At 32.6% G+C, this 20,824-nt stretch overlaps 1 protein-coding gene across 13 annotated transcripts in view; it reads right to left on the bottom strand.

The window, feature by feature from the left end:
* SEMA3A (semaphorin 3A) overlaps positions 1-20,824 on the bottom strand; it is a 541,127-nt gene that overhangs the window by 341,541 nt on the left and 178,762 nt on the right. For 4 of the 13 annotated variants that reach the window (XM_063708667.1, XM_063708669.1, XM_063708659.1 and 1 more), the window contains 2 exons: positions 13,239-13,324; positions 959-1,048 (listed from right to left, as the gene is read on the bottom strand). The exons of 5 other annotated variants lie outside the window; for them this stretch is intronic. The gene's annotated coding sequence lies outside the window, so the exon portion shown is untranslated. The remainder of the gene's footprint in view (positions 1-958; positions 1,049-13,238; positions 13,325-20,824) is intronic. 4 more of the 13 variants (XM_063708664.1, XM_063708665.1, XM_063708663.1 and 1 more) reach the window with 1 other exon arrangement.

Genomic DNA, 20,824 nt, shown 5'->3' with positions numbered 1-20,824 from the left:
GAACTTTTCCCCAGTGATGAACATTTTGGATATTTTTGGAGGGTTTTTTACTCCTCTCCTTGTCTATTTGTCTTGCTAGTTGGTTATTATTTTATTAAGATTATACATGTTTATTTTAGTAGATATTCCTTTTCATGAATTAATAGCAATTTTGGATTTTTACAAGCCATGAGCGTGCCTACTTCCTGGCACCATAGGAAACACTGATTGGCTTCCCCACTTTTAATTTTCACTGACCTGAAGGAAGGAAAACTGTATCTCGGTAGTTGGCAGTTTCCTACTAGTAAGCTTTAGAACCTTTCATATGTTTGCTGCATATTTTAGCCTGGTTTGCAATAATCCCTTATTTATATGATTTGCCCAGTTTTATATTAGGTTATTTGTCCATATTTATCACCATAATAAAATAAATTAAATTCCTATATTCTTCTCATGGGAGTTACATGAAGGCTAAATGAAGACTGAGAAGTGGGCGCTCTGCCATTTTAGCACTTAACATATTTCATTGAAAATTTTATAATATTGCTCTCATGATGGCATATTTTGATTGTAGGACATTTATTTTTACTCCTCTTTTACTCCAATAATTTATAATAATACTTGTAATCCTCTAAATATTCAGAAAATAAAGGTTGAACTGGTAAAATGGTGAGAATACATCTTCAATCAAACTGTCAGATACTTTGATCAAGCTGTGAGTAAAGGAATCACATCTCATATATACGTGCCCCCCCACAGAAAGTTGTTCAGAAAATACTTCTGAGTTAATTGTAATTGGTTGCTCAATCTTGAAATCTTTTTCCTAACCTTCCCAATTCCTCCCTGGAGGTAACAATAGGTCAGCTTCAAGTTTAAATCTGTGAGTGGAGAATGCTGGGGGCCCTTCTTTCCTGCTGCTCTCTGTAGAACCCTTATATAGCAAAAAGTTTTTAATGTTAATTTTTGTTAGTTTCCTTACTTTTAGTATTATGTTCATTCCATCCAAACTTGGCAATTGAAGACTGTGTGGAATTTCAACTAACACATCTCAGATGTGCATGATCTCAGCCTGTGGGATATGAAAGGATTTGATTTAGAAGGTACCTCTGTCCAACTTTGTAGTCTAGACTAGCAATTGGTCTAGAATATTTCTATAAGACAATGGTCTCTTGGTTCAAAATAGACATTAATCAAAATGCTGACAGTATCATTTTGTTGTTAAATGAGTGACATTAGATTCATTATTTTTTTTTATATCCTTGCATTAAGCCAACCAGGCTGTAGAGGTAAAGATTTCCGTCATTCACAAAATGTGAATGTTGCAATTTATCTTTTGCTTGGGGCAAAATTTTTCAAAAGAATACATTTTTAAGTCTGGAAAATATCTGAAATGAAATCCACATGTTTGCAGTTGGAAAACTGTCTTCGCAGGTCTCAAAATTAGGTTTCCATAACTAGGCTTTCTATCGACTGTGTGATTTGGGACAAATCAGCCTGCCTTTCTTTTCTCAATTCTTTCGTCCTTATACTTAAATAAATTATGCAGAACAACCTATAAAATCTATTCCAAGTCTAATTTTGTTGTCTTTGGTTTAAAAAAGAAGCAACTAATAAGTTAACAAATTTGTAACTATGCCCTCTAATATTCAAGCCAAAGTTTAAAAAATGATTGTTTTTCAACTACATTTTGTACCTCTTCTTGGTGGCATTTTACTCTCAGTTATAATAAAATACTTTCATTATGATTCAGAAAATAAATAAACCAATATATTGAGGGTAATGATTGTAAAAGCTTTTGATAACATATTACCATGTCTGGATTTGGTAACTCAAGTTATATCTATACATCCACAATTCAAAGCCACTTTTACAATACACTACTCATATTGTGTTAGAAGCAGCAAGAAATCGTGAAAATGATTCAGCAAAATACATCATATTTAGATGTAAGCTTATTTAATCACACAATCAAGTTACTAATTGAGCAACTACAAGAGATAAAACAGTACATAGAGAATTAAAATTCCTGACTTAAGAGAAAAATGTAATATATAGAAGACCTGTCTTAAGAAACAAGTATATTCCCACTTCAGTTACCCGAGTAGCTGGGATTAGTGTAAAATATGAAAGTATGTTTTTTTGTGGTGGTGCTATTTAGCTAAGATATGAAGGTTTGTATAGCATTAGCTAGATTAGAGGATGAGATTAAAATTAGGCATTTTGACAAACCAATCATATGATGTAATTATATCAAAATGGCCGCTTCACATGTGTACCCTCTTTGTAATCATAAATTTGAGCAACACGCTTATCTACTAGTTTAGAAATTACATGAGATTCATGGTTAGAGGTGGAAGGATATTTGTTTTACATATTATCCAGTAATAAAAATTTAAATTCCTCATTCCATCAGGTCTCATTGCTTTCTTGAATGAATCTATAGCAGAGTGGCGAGCCTATGTAGCAAGTCAGAGTAGTGTTGCTTTAGAGGGGCTTCTTTACCACTTAAAAAAGAAATATGGGATGTTATTTAAATTTATTATAAAACTGCAATTGAATTTTTTCAATGGTATAAACAACTAGAATCTAGATGTCCTGAAGCATTTTTACGATTGCATATGCTTTTATTTTACTCATCTTTGTACCTCCATACTCTTTGTGATAGCTTTTAAATCAATATCCAAGGGAAATTTCATATTGTGAGTAGCAAATTCTACAAGATGTTAAGGGAACAATCTTTTTAAATGTCATTATTATTTTATAAAAAAATGTTTTTATGGCAAAATTCCAATCAAAATGTCACACATTGATGAAATGATATTTAAAGGTTGAAAACCACTTCAAATTATGTCAATTTTGTCATAGTATTCAGTAAGATGGCTTTCTAAAAACAGTTTGATATTCTTTTCTGAGATTTATTTTTATTTTTATTTTTGGGATGGAGTTTCGATCTTGTTGCCCAGGCTGGAGTATAATGGCACAATCTCAGCTCACTGCAACATCCGCCTCCCAGGTTCAAGTGATTCTCCTGCCTCAGCCTGCTGAGTAGCTGGGATTACAGGCATGCGCCACCATGCCCGGCTAACTTTGTATTTTTAGTAGAGACGGAGTTTCACTATGTTGGTCAGGCTGGTCTCGAACTTCTGACCTCAGGTGATCTGCCGGCCTCGGCCTCCCAAAGTTCTGGGATTACAGGTGTGAGCCACCGTGCCCAGCCGAGTTTTTAATCACACTTGGTAAAGCAGTACTTAAAATACAGACAGTTCAGAATTTTATCTGAACTTCTCTGCCCTTCTGATTGAAAAATAATTCCATAATTTGATCTTAATTTTTTTGACTTCACAATTTTAGAAACCAAACAGAATTGTCCTTAACAAAGAAAGCTCAAGGGCACTTGCAAACACATATTTAGAATAAAATGAGATAAAATTCCCTAAAACTTTGAGGGTCTACTTTTCAACTTTCATAGTATAGATGAAAATAAATTGTTCCAGAATACCAATCAAAATAACTAATCTACATAGGTCTTTGTGCAATGATCTACAAGTCTCAATTTTGTAAATACCCTGCTGCTCTATAATTATTTCTTTACCTTTGTTATTATAAGTTCTGGCTAACTGTTGGTTACATTTCCACTAAGAAAGAGGGAGTAGGACAGTTTTCATAGCAACTGTCTCAGACCTCAGGCAAATTCCCAGTGACTGTGGGTAGCACTCCTAGACATAAATTGTTGCAAAGTCCAGTTGTAGCTCAACAGGGATATAGTTTTAATGAAACCCAGATGAGCTGCAACTGTATTTCAGTCTATACTCCCACTTCAGCTCTAGTCAATTACCTATGGTAATAGGAGGACAGAAATAACATGAGTAATGAAATTTGCAGATAATCCCAAGGCATCATTTTAGCCAATAATTCCCAATCTCTCCTGTATTAAACCTCTTACTAAAACTTCTTAGCATGTATTAAAATGGACAGATGTGAATCTTTGTCTCTTCCTGTGGTAAAGATGTCAATAAGTTATAAAATGATCCTAGAAATATGGCCATAAAGGAGGGAGAACTGATTCATCACTGGTACTGTAGATATTTATTTTTGAGAAACTCAGGAAATTATTTCTTCTGCCTATCAAACCTACAGAAACATATTGCCATCATTCATAATAACATATGAGTTAAATAAACCTATGAAAATTATGTAATTATTTATTAAGAACATAATATGAATTCTAATGAAACCAGACAGATTAAGCACAAAAGTCAATCTCCTCTCCCATTCTTAACCCCAGGAAAGGCATAGCAGAGAATTAAAACAAATAAACAAACAAATATATTCACCCATTAAGACAAGGAGGAAAGATAAAAGTGACCACCTCAACATAAGATTTCAAGGAACTGGGGGAATAATGGATTCACATAAAATTTATTAATTTAGCAAATGGGAGTTAGAGACCTCTCAGGATAAGCAAGCCCATTCACTCTAAGGAAACTGGGAGATAATCAGCACTAACGGCATACTCTACCAGAAGAAGAGATGAGGAGGCAACAGTTCCCTACACCTTGTTCCAAAAATATCAGTAATCAGCAGATATTTCTCCTTTGCCAACTATTGAAGAAACTAAAAAGCACTGAAGAACTTTCTACATATTATCTGTGATGGTTAATATTGAGGGTTAACTTGATTGGCTTAAAGAATGCAAAGTATTGTTCCTGGGTGTTTCTGTGAGGGTGTTGCCAAAGGAGATTAACATTTGAGTCAGTGGACTGGGAAAAGCAGACTCATCCTCAACCTGGGTGGGCACCATCCAATAAGCTGCCAGCAAAACTAGAATAAAGCAGGCAGGAGACGATGGAAGAGGAGACTTGGTGAGTCTTCCGGCCTTGATCTTTCTAATGGGCTAGATGCTTCCTGCCCTTGAACATCAGACTCCAAGTTCTTCAGCTTTTGGACTCTTGGACTTACTCGGTGGTTTGCCAGGGGCTCTTGGGCCTTCAGCTACAGACTGGAGGCTGCACTGTCGGCTTCCCTACTTTTGAGGTTTTGGAACTCAAACTGATCCACCACTGGCTTCCTTGCTTCTTAACTTGCAGAACTTGCAGACAGCCTATTGTGGGGCTTTACCTTGTGATCCTGTGAGTCAATTCTTTTTAATAAACTCCCTTTCATAAAGATACAAAACAGTGGGTATATATATATATATATATATATATATATATATATGTATATACATCTCCTACTAGTTCTGTCCCTCTAGAGAGCCCCGACTAATCATTTGGTAGTCCAGAGTAAAAAGACGGATGCACTTATTGGTCAATATAAACAGCAGTCTAATAATCCACAAAACACCCTCTAACCTCTTCCATACCCAGTCTAACTCCCACCCAACAGAGTACTTTCAAAAATGGCTTGAGTTCTCACTTATAAATACCAATGGACAGCTTAGAATTACTTGACCATGAGGAAAGCTGATAATGTAAATAATGAACAAAACCCTCCAAAATCTCTAATATAAAGAGAACTTGGAGGAAATAATGAGGAACGTGAAGACCATGTCAAATCCAAACTATAAATGACATTCTCTAGCAGTAAGAAAATACATTTAATCTATTAAAAACAAACAAGTAAACAAATGAATAAGACTATAAAAAACTTACAGCTGGGAGCAGTGGCTCACAACTGTAATCCCAGCACTTTGGGAGGCTGAGGGGGGTGGATCACCTGAGGTCAGGAGTTTGAGACCAGCCTGGCCAACGTGGTGAAACCTCGTCTCTACTAAAAATACAAAAAAATTAACCAGGCATGGTGGCAGATGCCTGTAATCCCAGCTGCTTGGCAGGCTGAGGCAGGAGAATTGCTTGAACCAGGGAGGCGAGGCGGAGGTTGTGGTGAGCCGAGATCATGACATTGCACTCCAGCCTGGGTGACAAGAGCGAGACTCAGTCACAAAAAAAAAAAAAAAAAAAAAGAAAGAAAAAGAAACTTAGGAATTAAAACTATGATAACTGAAATAAGAGCTTTAGTAGAAGTGTTGGAAGATAAAGTCAAGAAAATTTTTCATAAAGGAGAAAATAAAATAGAAAAAAAATAAAACAAAATTAGTGGATCAATTAAAGAAGTCAAATATCATATTTTTAGGACTAACAGACTAGAGGGAAGAATATATATGCATATATTTCATATATATACATTTCATATACATATACACATCTTGATATAAATACACAGAAAATTTCCCATAACTGAAGGGAATGAGTTTTCAGGTGGAAAGCATGTACTTAATCTGTAGTATAATGAAAACAAAATAAAGCAAATCCCAAAAGGCATAACATAATTACACTTGAAAATATCAGTGATAAAAATAAAATTCTAAAAGCTTTTTATTTTGGTAGGGACTACATGTTACACAGAAACAGAAATCAGAATATATTAAATGTTCAACAGCAGTACTACACATATGGCTTAAAATGAAGACACAAATAATAAGCATGAGAATGCTGGAATGACTATATGAATGCCAGCTAAAATAGACATAAAAGCAAAAACATTATCAAATATAAAAGTAAAAAGCAGATAACAAAATAGTCAATTTATAAGTCTAAAAAATAATTACAAAGTACAAAGATACTTGACTGAATTGAAGGAAGAGAAAGAACATTGCATAGTTATTAAAAGAGATTTTATTTAAAAAAAAGAACCAAAAATATTAATGAAATCTTGGTGCATCTAGATAATGCCTTGAAGCATCTTGACCTAATTGATATTTTTAGAGGATATAGTCATTAACTGAAAAGTACACAATGTGAGTGGACCAGTCACTTAGTTCGACACATTCTGGGCCTTAAAACAACTCTGAATAGATTTAAATTATTTCTATCAGAGTATGTTCTCTGACCATAGATTTAGAAATTAATAGTAAAAAGATATCCAGAGAAACATTAATTATTTTATGGATTAAAAAAATTCAATAAAAATTTCAGGAGATGTTTTTCCTGCAGGGGAAGGGAGTTAAATGGATCAAAAACAGATTATAAACTTTGAAAACTACAAGAATAAAACTCTTAGAAGAAAACATCAGAGAAAACTTTTTAACCTTGGGGTAAGCAAAGGCTTCCTAGATAGTACTCAATAGCACAAGTGAAAAAATAAGAAGAAAAACATATTGTACCTCATCAATAATAAAATTTTTGCTTTTCAAAAGAAGCTGAAAAAGAAAATCACAGAATGGTAGAAAATATTCACAAAACACACACACACATGCATATATCAAAGAATTTGTCTTCAGAATGCATAAAGTGCTCCTATAATTCAATAATAATAAGGCCAGAAAGCCAATGAAAAAGATAAGTAAAAGTTTTGAATAGGTACTTAAGGAAAGAAGACATGTAGATGGTAAATACACAAATAAAAATATGCTCAATATCATCAGTTATCAGACATATGCAAATTAAAGACCTATTTGGATACCACCACATACACATTAAAGATTCATAACATGAAGTTTTGCTAGGATATAGAGCAGGGGTCAGCAATTTTTTTGTTTTAAGGGCTGAATAGTAAATATCTGATGCTTTGAAGGCCATAAGGTCTCTTTCACAATTACTCAATTCTGCCTTTGTAATATGAAAGCAGCTTGTTCATAAACGAATGTGCCTATGTTCCCATATACTTCTATTCACAAATAAACCCGAATTTGGCTTAAGTACTATAGTTTGCAGAGCCCTGATGCGGAATGACAGGAACTCTCACACACTGCTCAGGGGAATGTCAAATGGTACAACCGTTTTGGAAAACTGTCATTTCTTCAAAGTTAAACATACACCTACCAAATGTCCCTGATTTTCCAATCCATGTCTTTTTCAAACTAAATGAAAACACATATTCATACAAAGACTTGTATACAAATACTCATAGGAAAGCAATTCACAAAGGACAAAAGATGGAAACAACTATATATCCATCAAGTGAATGAATAACCAAATGTAGTATACCCATATACAATATCCATTCAATGGACTACCATTCAGTAATAAAAAAATCAACTACTAATACACATAAGTCATAGATAAATGTATAAATTATTTGCTAAGTGAAAAAGTATACACTTACATTTATATACTTATTTATATGAAATACAAATTAATGCATAGTATCAAAAAAGGAAAGAGTTAGGAATAATTTTTCCTGTGTGATAAAAATATTCTAGATTTTGCTTGTGATAGTGGTTTAAAGGATATACACTTCATTAAAACTCAAGAAACCTGAGCCCATTAAAATAGATGATGTTTGTTTCATCTAAATTATTCCTCAGTAAAGTTAATGAAGAAAAATAAATGTGTAGAGAGGACTCCGCCAAAACGTTTTTACATACCTCAAGGACTTTTTATGCAGAGTATTTTGCCTTTCATACATGTATCAACAAATATTTAGCCAGCCATAAAATCCCCTTCCCCAAACAGAGTGGTTCTCTGAAGTCCTATATTAGATGTGTATTTTAAAAATTACTCAATCTTTCTTGCTCCTTTAATTTTACTCATTGACAGACTTTTATTGGTAGAACGGGGGTCACACATTTGTTTTGTTCACAAAAACAAAAATTGCTGCTTATGACAATGATAATGAATAATGGAAATAATGGAAACTATCAAAAGAGTCCCAAAATAAATGAAAAAGAAAGTTTAGTAAAAGGGATATCTTGGGAGCCAGATCTTACTACATAAGGGAAACAAATGTAGAATTAGAGTTGGTGTTTGGGGATCTTGGTTTCTGTAATTTGTATGCATCTTTGCCCCAATTTCTTAATGTAAACACTGAGATGATTTTTCTAAGTTCCTTCTGGCTCAGAAATTCTGTAGACCTAAAAACATTTAGTACAGATTAGCAAAGAAAAAGAAAAAGAAAAGAACAGTTTGAGGAAAGAAGAACTAATTAGCCAGCAAAATAAATAAATAAATAACTACTCCATCTGAATTTGAAGTTGGACTTGTGCAAACATGCAATGAATTTTTTCAAAGAGGTAGGTGACATTCCACACCTACTCAAAGCCATTCCAATCCCCACCCTCACTGGGTGCAGAGGAGGTTAGGCATGTATGCTAGATTCTCTCGGGGCAAAACCAAGCCTCTAAGCACTCTTTCTGACCCTGTGGGCACTAACATTTGAGTCAAGGCGGTGAGGTAAGAGCTTGCTACTTGACCGGGTCACTAAGGTTGCTTGTTACTAAAACTGAATGTGAACTCAATTGCAGCATAATTTTCTTAGTATGCCCAAGCCGTCTCTTTTTAAAAAAAAACTGTCTAGGAATTTTTAAATAGGGAAAACATGTTCTAGTTCCTTCAAACATCTTGTAAGTGGTTAGAAAACAGACTGAGATATAAATATGGTATAAGCTAAGACAACTTATCTGAAAATCAAAATTAAGTAACAATTAGTAACAGCTAAAATAATAGGCGAACACATTGACTATTATTCATTTGAAAAAAAAAAAGGTATTAGTTTGTTAAATACAGATAGTCCCCGACCTGGCACTGGTTCAATTTAGAAATTTTTCAACTTCACAATGATGCAAAAGTGATAGACATTCAATAGAAACTGTACTTGGAATACCCATACAACCATTCTGTTTGTCACTTTCAGTAAAATATTCAATAAATTACATGAGATATTCAACATTGTATTATAAAATAGCTTTGTGTTAGATAATTTTGTCTGACTTTAGGCTAATATAAGTGTCTGAGCATACTTAATGTAGTTTAGGCTGTGCTGCCATGTTTGGTAGGTTAGTTGTATTAAATGCGTTTTCAACTTACTATATTTTCAATTATGTGTGGGTTTATCAGAATGTAACCCCATTGTAAGTTTGGGAGTATCCATCCTAAAATTTTCTAGAGAATTTTAAATGCTCTTAATGGCTTTGTTTTAACTCAATTCACTGGACATATTTCTATACCAAAGGTTCTTATTCTTTCTTTCACTCACTCACTGAAGTAATATTGCCTGTCCCTTTAAACTGGTGTGTGGAGGCAGGCATAAGGAAGAAAAAAATAGGGGTTCATAAAGCATTCAAAAGAAGCTTCTCATGGATGAAGGTGTTTAAAAACCAGAAACATGGGCAGAAATGCTTTAATTTACAAAATAGATGTATTTCTGAAAAATGTGTGAAGTAAATATTCAATCATATAATACATTGAAGCAGAAAGCTCTGAAGTATAGTGGGAGAAGGCACAGAATCAGAAGTTATGTTCTAGTTTCTAATCCTGGCTCTGCTTCATTAGCCTCATCCAAGTCACTTACTCCCTCTGAACCTGTTTCCTCATCCAAAATACATGGGTAATTTTCTATCTGCTCCAAGTACTTCACCAGATTATGAGGATCAATCAATAATACAATTTTTGAGAAGTGTTATAATAAATAATTACTTGCCAAATAAAGAATGCTTTTCAAAAAAAGAAGAAAAATATTTTTCACTTCAAAAAGCTTACAATCTTGAAAAGAAAAATAAGACTTATACTCAATCATTAAAAAAGTAGAATGGTTTTACAAATAAGATGAATATACTTTCAAAACTAATCACAGAAAAGAAAAACTATTTCAAAATTCAATTTATAAAATATTTCAAAATATTTAGATAAGTTAAGCAAATAAAATTAAGTACTGCTGGCACTAATGTATAAATGAGAAAATGACATTAGGTAGAATAATTTTCTCAAAGTCAAATAGTGATACAGCTTGGAATTCCAGTGCTATCTGAGTCTATAGTGCAATTTCACAAGCGATCATATCCCTACAAACCAGATCAAACTTGTTAAATGATCATATAAAAATAAATGCATTTAAACTTAAAATAGCAAATTATATACTACTGTTGATCTTAGCATTCTGGTTTTTATCTATTTCCTTGTTATCCACATATTTTCAATTTCACTTTTAGCTAATGTGGAATTTTATTTACTTTCCACTTTTTAAATAAATGATTGAAATCTTTATTATGAGATTGCTAGTAAGGCATTTGTATATATTTAATCTAAAACTTGTTTAGAATCAAACATATATGGAGCCATGTTGAGGGAATAGTCAACAATGGCAGAACTATTCTCAGATTCGGGAGAGGAAATAAATGTATCATGGATCCTGCTATGTAGGCATTGCTTAAGCAAATAAGTTATTTACTGACAGAATTAGACAAGAAAAATATATTGTCTACGCTTTTAAATAATTATTTATATAAGCTATTTCAAAACTCATTTGATATGTTAACAATTCTTTTTCAGGTTACTTCCAGTAAAAAAAAAAAAAAAAAAAAAAAAAAGCAAAAATAATAGATAAAATGAAGGTCTGATAGCCCCCAATTTGAGATGACCAGATATTTTCCAACCAATTGATATTTATGTATCCTAGCTTATATGTGTGTTACCCAAAACTTAGAATCATAAATTAAGTTCCACAAATAGTTCAATTAGATGCAATATCTGGAAGTAAAATTTCATCAGATTTTAGTCACATTTGCTAAATATCGTATGAATATTCATTGGTTGACTTCTATCCACTATCCTGTTTCAATTCATTGTGTATATTGTCAATTGCATTCAGTGATTTAAGACTCATCCATATGAGCTCTTGATGTTTTTATAAATGAATTTTTAAGAACTGGCTAGATCCCAAATAAACATTAAAAGACAATGGTGGCAATGACAGCGACACCAGCTCTATGTATCACTTTGGCCTTTATACATTTGAAACAGATTTTAATTAGTACCCAGGAAATTTGTCTCATGAATCTTGCCTCCTTTACTGGTGAACTGGGAAGCAATTGTAACTGAAGGAGGAGAGGTTTATTATTTACTGAAAAAGGAAGCAAGTGTTTAGTCTTTGTGTGTATGATGCACTCATGAAAAATAACATCCAGGAAATTAGTATTGTGGAAGTCTGAAAATTATTCTAGCCAAATAATGAATATATACACATATATATTAATTCATATATGTATATATACACATATTAATTTATATATACATGTGTGTATATATGTATGTATAAATGTACATGTATGTATTAGAGAAGTGTCACTACAAGTCATTTTTGAAGTTTTTAGTGCTCTACCAATTCTAATGATATGAGGTATATTTCCCATAAAAGAATCAAATATCCATACCAATTTGATATGAACTCTAACAATTTCAACATACTTCTTAAGTCAGTAAATTTTTGCCTTATGTGATGTGATAAATGTTTTTGTGTATGTAAATGATATTTCCATGTAGTATTATATATTTTTTCATAAATTTTTTACTTTTATTGGTACTAATATGAATAACCTAGGAAAAATGTATCAGTTCACATTAAATGGGGATAATCATCCAGTTAAATCAAAACGAACCCAATCAAATTGTGAATTCTTCAGATTTACTAAAATAAAAATCAAAACAAAATTGACAAATAAATTTTATTCTACTCAAAGGTCCGTAAGAAAAAAAGAAGCATATTTAAATTCAGTGTTATTTTCTCTTAACAGTCCCATACAATATAGATCTTCAAGAATATGTTTTCATTTCTTTGTTCATTGTAGCCATTCCTTTTAATAGCAACATATGTAACCGGATGGAATGGTAACCTTAATGTTGCCAAATTTTCTTCCTACTTTATACAATGAAATGAATCCTGAGAAACCTTTATGGTTGAAAAGCATTAAAATAAGTAATACAGTATGTATACATTCAGATTTCCTGACTGTATTTTACTTTACAGGTGATATTTCAATCTCACATGTGAGGTCAAAATTAAGATGGTGTAACACATTATAAACTGACTTCACCCTGAGTGTGGCACTCAGCCTTTGAGTGGATTCTGGATGATAGTAACCATATGTGGGCCAATAAATGTAGAAGGAGCAGGTTAGCCAAAAGATTTTTGTGGATAGCAATATGCTCACATTCCAGCTATCTCTGCTCTGTGGCTCCTAGGGAACATCACAAACCCAGTGAAATTCCCAAGTCTGGACATTTTTTTTTTTTTTTTAAACCAAAATGGTAGCAATCCACCTCTTGACATTTCAAATGGCAATTCCTACAAACTGATTTTTATTTGAAATGTTGGAGCCCTCTCAACTACCCAAATAATTCTACAGAAGACTATATAAACAAAAAAAGAAAATGCTCTTAATTTTTAAAAATTATCTTATAAATTATATGCCACAGAAGTGCAGTAGTATCTCTAAATTTTCACTAAACTTATTAACATGCCAATGTGTATAAGTTTAATTATCTTACCTTCTTTTACGAAAAATTCTTAATTCCTGAGATACAATGTATTCAGTCCAACTTGTTATTGTAAGTACCTGGGCACTTTAAATACCCTATAAAAATAAACACGTTTATTCTTAAAATTTAATATAAATCAAACAATTACCAATCAATTAATATATGCTCCACTTAATTAAAAGTCAGTTTAAATTTCTTCAAACAACCCCTCTATCTTGTGTGGGATAATGTAATGTATGAAGGTAAAGGAATTATGGAAGGCAGGTACTGAATTTGGCAAACATTTTACTCTGGCTTATCCAAAAAAATGACAATTTGTAATCACGAATCGGATTTGATGTAGTTTGAAAAAATTCAGTATTTAGGCTCTGGCTCTACTAAAGAATAACTGATTTATTTGAGAATTAGGTAAAACACTAACATGCTCTATTGATTTGCCCATAATACTATGATGTCATTAACATTTTTCACCACTGGTGATGAAAGGCTCACACTGACAACCCAGCTAAGCAGTAATTTCATGACACTGTTAGTAAGTAACCGGATTTCACTTTAACAAAAGCTTTTCCTTTTTTTCTGGATGAAGGAAATATATCAAATATTTAAAGTAAATAGAAATTTTAAACAACAGAATTTTTCAAACATGAAATTTAAAATGTGCTTTGGAAAATTTCATTATACTAAAATAGACGCTTTGTAACACTAATTGTACACATTTCATAGTTGAATAAATAATGTAAATAACTTAGAAAAGAAAATAAAGACAATTCAAAGCTGGGCCGAGGATTTAATATATTTGAAAGAAAAGTAAAATTTGGTGAAAACAAAAAAAGTATGCAATGGAGATTCATTAGCTAAGTTATTAACCTTATTAAACATTTTAATCTTATTAAAGTAAAGAAAAAAAGATACAGGTTCTAAAGTAGTATTTCTTTCCAATCTTTGTTTTTTCTTACTGTACTATTTTGGGAACTATAGAATATTTCTATATTACCATATATTTAAAAAATAGAATATATTATCCTATATGCATTTTTTGGCAGACATTTATTAGATCCCTTACTGTGTGATAGGATTAGATAAAATTTAGTGAATTATTTTAAGCAAAGAATTTATGCTAGGTATATAGGTAAGTTATCAGAAAATGGTACCCCAAATGTATATACAAGCATTTAAAACTCAAATGTCAATACCATACCAAACATCCCTTGGATACATGCATCATGAGATGGTGAAATTATCTGAAGTTAGTGATTAGATGGAAAACAAGTTCTTTGTGGGAGAGGAGTCAATCAATTGAGAAACTAGAATTTTTGAAGGCTCATCTGGGTGGATATTGGAATTGCCATAATATATGACAAGAATGGAGTTGAAGAGAGTGACAGTGAGCTACAGCTAAAATCTTAACAGAAGTCGGGAAAGGGCCAGAGGTTGGTGGAAGACTTCTCTAAGGGGTAGTAGCAGAGTAGCAGAGAATATGTACTGATGTCTGGAGAACATAGCTAGGAGATTTTAGGGAGGAGAAATGGTACTGATCAGGAAGCGGCATTGAGGAGCAAAGAACATTATCCCAATCCCAATCTCAGTGACTTAAGTGGAGTATGAGAGAAATATCACTTTTTTTTCTTTTTTTTTTTTTTTGAGATGGAGTTTCGCCCTTGTCACCCAGGCTGGAGTGCAATGGCGCCATCTCAGCTCACTGCAACCTCCGCCTCCCGGGTTCAAGCAATTCTCCTGCCTCAGTCTCCCAAGTAGCTGGGATTATAGGTGCCTGCCACCACACCCAGCTAACTTTTGTATTTTTAGTATAGACGGGGTTTCACCATGTTGGCCATGCTGGTCTTGAACTCCTAACCTCAGGTGATCCGCCTGCCTCGGCTTTCAAAAGTGCTGGGATTACAGGCATGAGCTACCACGCCCGGCCAAAATATCCACCTTTTAAAAGCCGGTGTGTGATGCAGAGTCATCAGGCTTCATTTGGGGTGATGATAAGGGGGAAATATACAAAAGTGAAAGATAAAAGGGCTTTGTTGTTGAGTTCCGGAGAGGATAGTGAAAGAGTAACCAGAGACAGAGAAAATTAAAGGATGAGGATTAGAGTCTTAGGGATCAGGAAGGACTTGGAAGTTCTGAGTTCCTTCTGGTGACTGACATAAAATGAGAAAATGAACATGATGAGTTAAGTCCTAATTTTTCCTAAGCAGACAATAGTGATGAGGCTATGAAGGTCAGTGGGAGCAGAGAGATGGTTGTAAAGTCATGTCAGGAGTGTTCAGATTCAGGTGTCCACTTAACTCTTGATGATGGACCTCTCTGACCCAGCAAAGGGTGTGTAAATTCCTCTTGACTTCTACTGATGGACCCTTCTAGGCTAGCAATGGGTCAGCCTTTCTCCCTTGACCCTAACCAGCAGTGGTCTGTAGAACATATACCACGTGTGGGCTTCTTTCTGACATACACAGTGTTATGAAATAATAGGATAGAAGGAATCCTAGTATTCATTTGCTTGGGATGGTCAAGGCAGTATTCTGTATTGGTAATATTTTATCTGAGACCTGAAGGAAGACTATGCTAATATTTTGATAAAGTGTTTTCTAAATCGACGGAGCAATAAATACAAAGACCCTGAGGCAAGATCATGCATTGACTATCCCAGAAACAGCAATAAAGTCAGCAAGCAATGAGTGAGAGAAGGTGATGAGAGAAATATGAAGATGTAAAATAAAATATGCTTATAACTATAAACCAAATTTAAATGATAAGACAATAAACTACAAACATTGGCAAGATCTATAAAATACAATTCCTATTTTTGAAAAGTGCATTGATCAAATCAAAATATTGTAGAAAACATACATAAGCTATGTTAAGTATAACTAAAATAGCCTAATTACACAATGGAGGTTTTAACTATTTCAGGTATCTCTATTCCACATTGACTCAATGCAGTCATCATGCTGGTTGAAAATATCACTCTAACACACAGAATATTGTTGAATTCAGTAGTATAATGATAATTAGAATATACATGTCTGACAAGAAAAAATATACATCTTCTCTAATAATGTAGAGAATCTGCTTGCACAAATGAGTTTTTCACCTATCTTTGGGGAAATTAGGTGAGCCAAGCAGGTACCGGCAGATACAAAATAACTGATCCAACCTGACAGTTTTTTTTTTTTTTTATTCACACCATATAATTTTTGTTTAAAAAAATCTGTCAAAAGAGGTTCCATTAGTGTCAGGTAAAGATTCCTAACAAGCACACTTTTCACTTGTTCTAAAATGATAGTAACAAGTAAAACTTAAATGGGAAACTCCTATTACAAATAGATGATAATTCTTTATCTTATCTATTTCTTTTCTTTGATCCTGGTGTTCTCCTGGAAATTCTAAAGGAGTTGTGACTTTGACAAATCTGATGTCTGCTAGTTCTTACGGGGCTGTACTAAGAACAAATAAAACATTATACTTTCTGCTGTAATTGTTTTCATTAAGCCATGATTTACTAGCAGTTAGAACTGCAACTTACACTGGTCATTTTCTTTTAAAATAACATAGTGAAATTATTGGAAAGATTTAAAGCTGTCATTAATATTGCTAGAAAATTTCATTTCAAATTTAAAATATTTCCCTCACTTTCTCTTCTCTCCATCCATCTCGCCTTCCATTTGTCTCTCATGAGAGGGTGGGAAGATGAGGTAATTTGGGCAATAGATATAAATAAATTAAAAACAAATAAATTAAGGTTTAATTTCATTTACATGCAGATTTCCAAGTGATTTTTATTAGAATTAGTAAATGATATATATATATATATATATATTTCCAATGGCTTGAAGTTGTTACACTGAATATTGAATGTACACTAAAATTATGCAAATTTAAGTAATTTCAAACAATCTTATCTTTAAACATGCGATTTCAATATTTTATTAATAATCTGAAAATACTTGTTAAACATACTACATCAGGCAAGATTTTAGGTGCAAAATTAAATTAGACATACAACCAAAATGTAACCTTCTGGCCAGCTGGGACTTGTTTTTAAGTTGCTTCCATATCCTCAGTGAATAGAACAGTGCCCTTCAGGGACTTACATTCAAAAATATCTAACAAATATACACTTTATGTGAATGTCTCTATTAGAATAAATGTATGTATTTGAGTAAATGAAGGAATGTGTTCCCATCTCCTTTCCTCTGTTTTACAGAGGGAGTCACACAAATAAGTTAGTACACTGTAGTATGTGATGAGTATAATGATGGCCATATATACTGAATGCTTAGCAAATGTAGAAGTAATAATCTAAACCAGATTACAGGGTTTTTTGTGCTCCCAAGTCTATGAAGAGAAGACTAAAGATGAATGGTAAAGATTTATAGTACACCCTTCAGGGGTTGATATATACATTAGGCACCATAGAACATTGCTCAAGGAAGGCAAGTACACTTTTCCAGCAACCAGAAAAATATTTAAATTGTGAAAAAAATGTTTTAGTTTCTATGAAAAAAGATACGCAAATTAAAACCTAAGAAATTTTAACTAAATGTCTATTAATTTACCTCTCAAACTTATCAGTTGTTCAATTGAAACCTTTTCATAGTTAAGATTTTCTCCCTTTGCAAGTATCTCCCAATATGCATAATAATTATTTTTTAAGATTACAGACAATTGTAATGAAGTGAAAACACACGTTTATAAAGTGCTTTCCAATTTTGCAAATATGAAAACCCATAATGCTTAATATTGGGCAAAGGTAAATTTTCATGTATTTAAAATATTATGGGGTGACGCCACCAAAACAAAGAAATGACACCTAGGACATCAGAGGACCTACAATACCTCTGTATCATCTCGTCTTATACTGCCTCTAACACAGGCTGAAAATAAACGTAATTGGTCATGAATGTGTATGGCATCTATCTTTTAAGTAAGCAACTTCTAAAACTAATTTTTTGTTGATGGTCACTAGAGTAGAAACCTGAAACTCAAAATTTTATCATTTTTATTTTTCAGTGAGATCATAAAGAATATACAAATAGAAAATTAACATATGTGTCCTTCATTTAAGATTCTTTAGGAAAATTGCTGCCTTAAATAAAGTTCTTAGTGCCTTTTTCAGCAGACTTTACATCAGCCTGGACAAATTTCTTGGGACAGTTTTGGTTCATGAAAAGGTCATGAAGAAAGGCCCAGTGGTAAAAGATCATCCCTGAAGGCTTTTAAAAAAATTACACTGAAACAACATTTCCCTTAGAAAATAAACAGAAATTCTATAAACTATCATACAACTAAAATAACCTGGAGCTTAAATGTTTGAGTTTATTCATATATTAAGATCTTGTAAACTTTCATATACATGTATTTTATAATATATACACATTATTTACATGTATATATACCTTATGAAACATACAGTATTAAATACAAAATACATATTCACAACATATATGCATATGTACACATTTGTGTGCTTGTACACACACGCATGTACACAAACACTCTTTGGAGAATCCTTATTAGTTGATTTGTATATGCTTTGCTATCATTTTAATTAGGCAATCTTTGAATCTAAATCACCCAAGTGCCCAAGTGTTCAGTACGACCAACGTTTCTGGAGTCCCTATTTCTTTCAGAAGATATTTTGATGTTGTTATATATATATATATATATATATATATATATATATACACACACACACACACACACGTACACACATATATGTTACATATTGTATATAATATACATTATACATGTGTATATAGATGTGTATGTATATTATATATGTAGGTATATATACACATATATAAGTGTATATATGTATAATATATATTCTATATAATATAAATGTTTTCATTAAGCCATGATTTACTAGCAGTTAGAACTGCAACTTACACTGGTCATTTTCTTTTAAAATAACATAGTGAAATTATTGGAAAGACATAAAGCTGTCATTGATATTGCTAGAAAAGTTCCAAATTTAAAATATTTCCCTCTCTTTCTCTTCTCTCCATCCATCTCGCCTTCCATTTTTCTCTCATGAGAGGCTGGGAAGATGTATATGTATATACATATTTGATGTATATATATATATATGTATATATATGTGTGCATATATACGTATATATATATATATAAAACTATACGTGACTCCTGATAAGAGAGTCTTTCTTGGCTACAGTTATGAACCTTGGTACAATCACTATTTTGGAACCTTCCTAATGTTTGCGCTGTCTCCTATTCTAAAATTATTTGCATTATAGTTTTATTATTCTTCTCTTTGAAATATTATGTATAAAATATTTCTCTTTAATCACACTATACACTTGACTCTAATTACATCATGCATTGGTATTTGTCATTACTTTTTGAGAATATCAGCTTGATGATTTTAAATACTTATTTTTTTCTGAAGTTCTGTTGTCATCCTAAGCCACAGAATCCAATTTTGAAAGTAAAACAGCTAAAATCATAGGAAGAGTAAAATTGTACTTCTATAAGCCCTCTCACGTAAGCTATTTGTTTTGTAATTCTGTGAAAACAAAAATATTGACTCATAGTTCTTTGGGAATAAATCAAGTTAATTACTTAGTTTCCTCCTCTGTGGTCTTAATCATTTTAACAATAGGCTTTCATTCTTTACATTATCTGATAAGAAACTGGTTTTTTTTTCTTCTTCAGTTGGATGGCACCATATACAGTTTTACACTTAAAGTAATAGATAAAACTGTGCTCGTTGAATGAGTTTATGATAGCAAGGTCTTGAAGTGTATGCCCAAATGTGACTTATGGTGAGTGAAAATGGATTATCATTTTACAAATATAATACTCAACATTTTTACCCTTTCTATGTGTGTATGATAGCTTCTCAAATTCATTCTAAAATTGGTCTATATCCTAGACACTTTAATAGTCTGATGTCTATAAAATCCTCTCAGAATTCAGTCAGTGAGTCTATCTAGTTTTGCAATTAGATAAAGACATAACATTTTAATTAAGGCAGAGATTGTCATAATCAATGATTTAGTTCTTTGGTAATATCAGAGACATAAACATTACAAACAGACATCCGTGCAATAGGATTACACTTGCCACACCAATGATTTTATACTTAGTCATACGACATGTAGTGTAATGGGACATGACTGCAAGTAACCTGTGCCACATCTGAGCAGAAGCTTTAAGATCCAGCTCATTGTTCTGCTCTTGCTCTTTTCTTTCTGCCATAAGACTAGTATGTCTCAGACTGGGGTTGGTTCTTCATTTTAGAATGATGGTGCAGAGCCAAAGCTGTCCATGATAGACATATAATGTGTGCAATATATAAACTTTGTTGTAATAAGCTATATAGATAGATGTTGAGATCATTTGTTACCATAGTACGACTTATTCTAGACTCACTGAACTATGCAATAGAAAGTGCACAGATGCAAAAGGCGTATAGAAGATAGCATATCAGAGACAATAGTCACTTTTGCTCAATCAAGCAATGCTTGTTTTAGACAAGATTGATTTTATACTGTGTCTGCCTTAATACAGCAAGAATTTGAGGAAATTGCCAGCTGAGACTTGATTAGAAAGTCATTTTTTCA

The sequence above is a fragment of the Gorilla gorilla genome, chromosome 6, assembly GCF_029281585.2.
Source record: "Gorilla gorilla gorilla isolate KB3781 chromosome 6, NHGRI_mGorGor1-v2.1_pri, whole genome shotgun sequence".
NCBI classification, from domain to species: domain Eukaryota; kingdom Metazoa; phylum Chordata; class Mammalia; order Primates; family Hominidae; genus Gorilla; species Gorilla gorilla.
The sequence above is the reverse complement of the archived record's forward strand: the minus strand, read 5'-3'. Positions and strand labels throughout refer to the sequence as shown.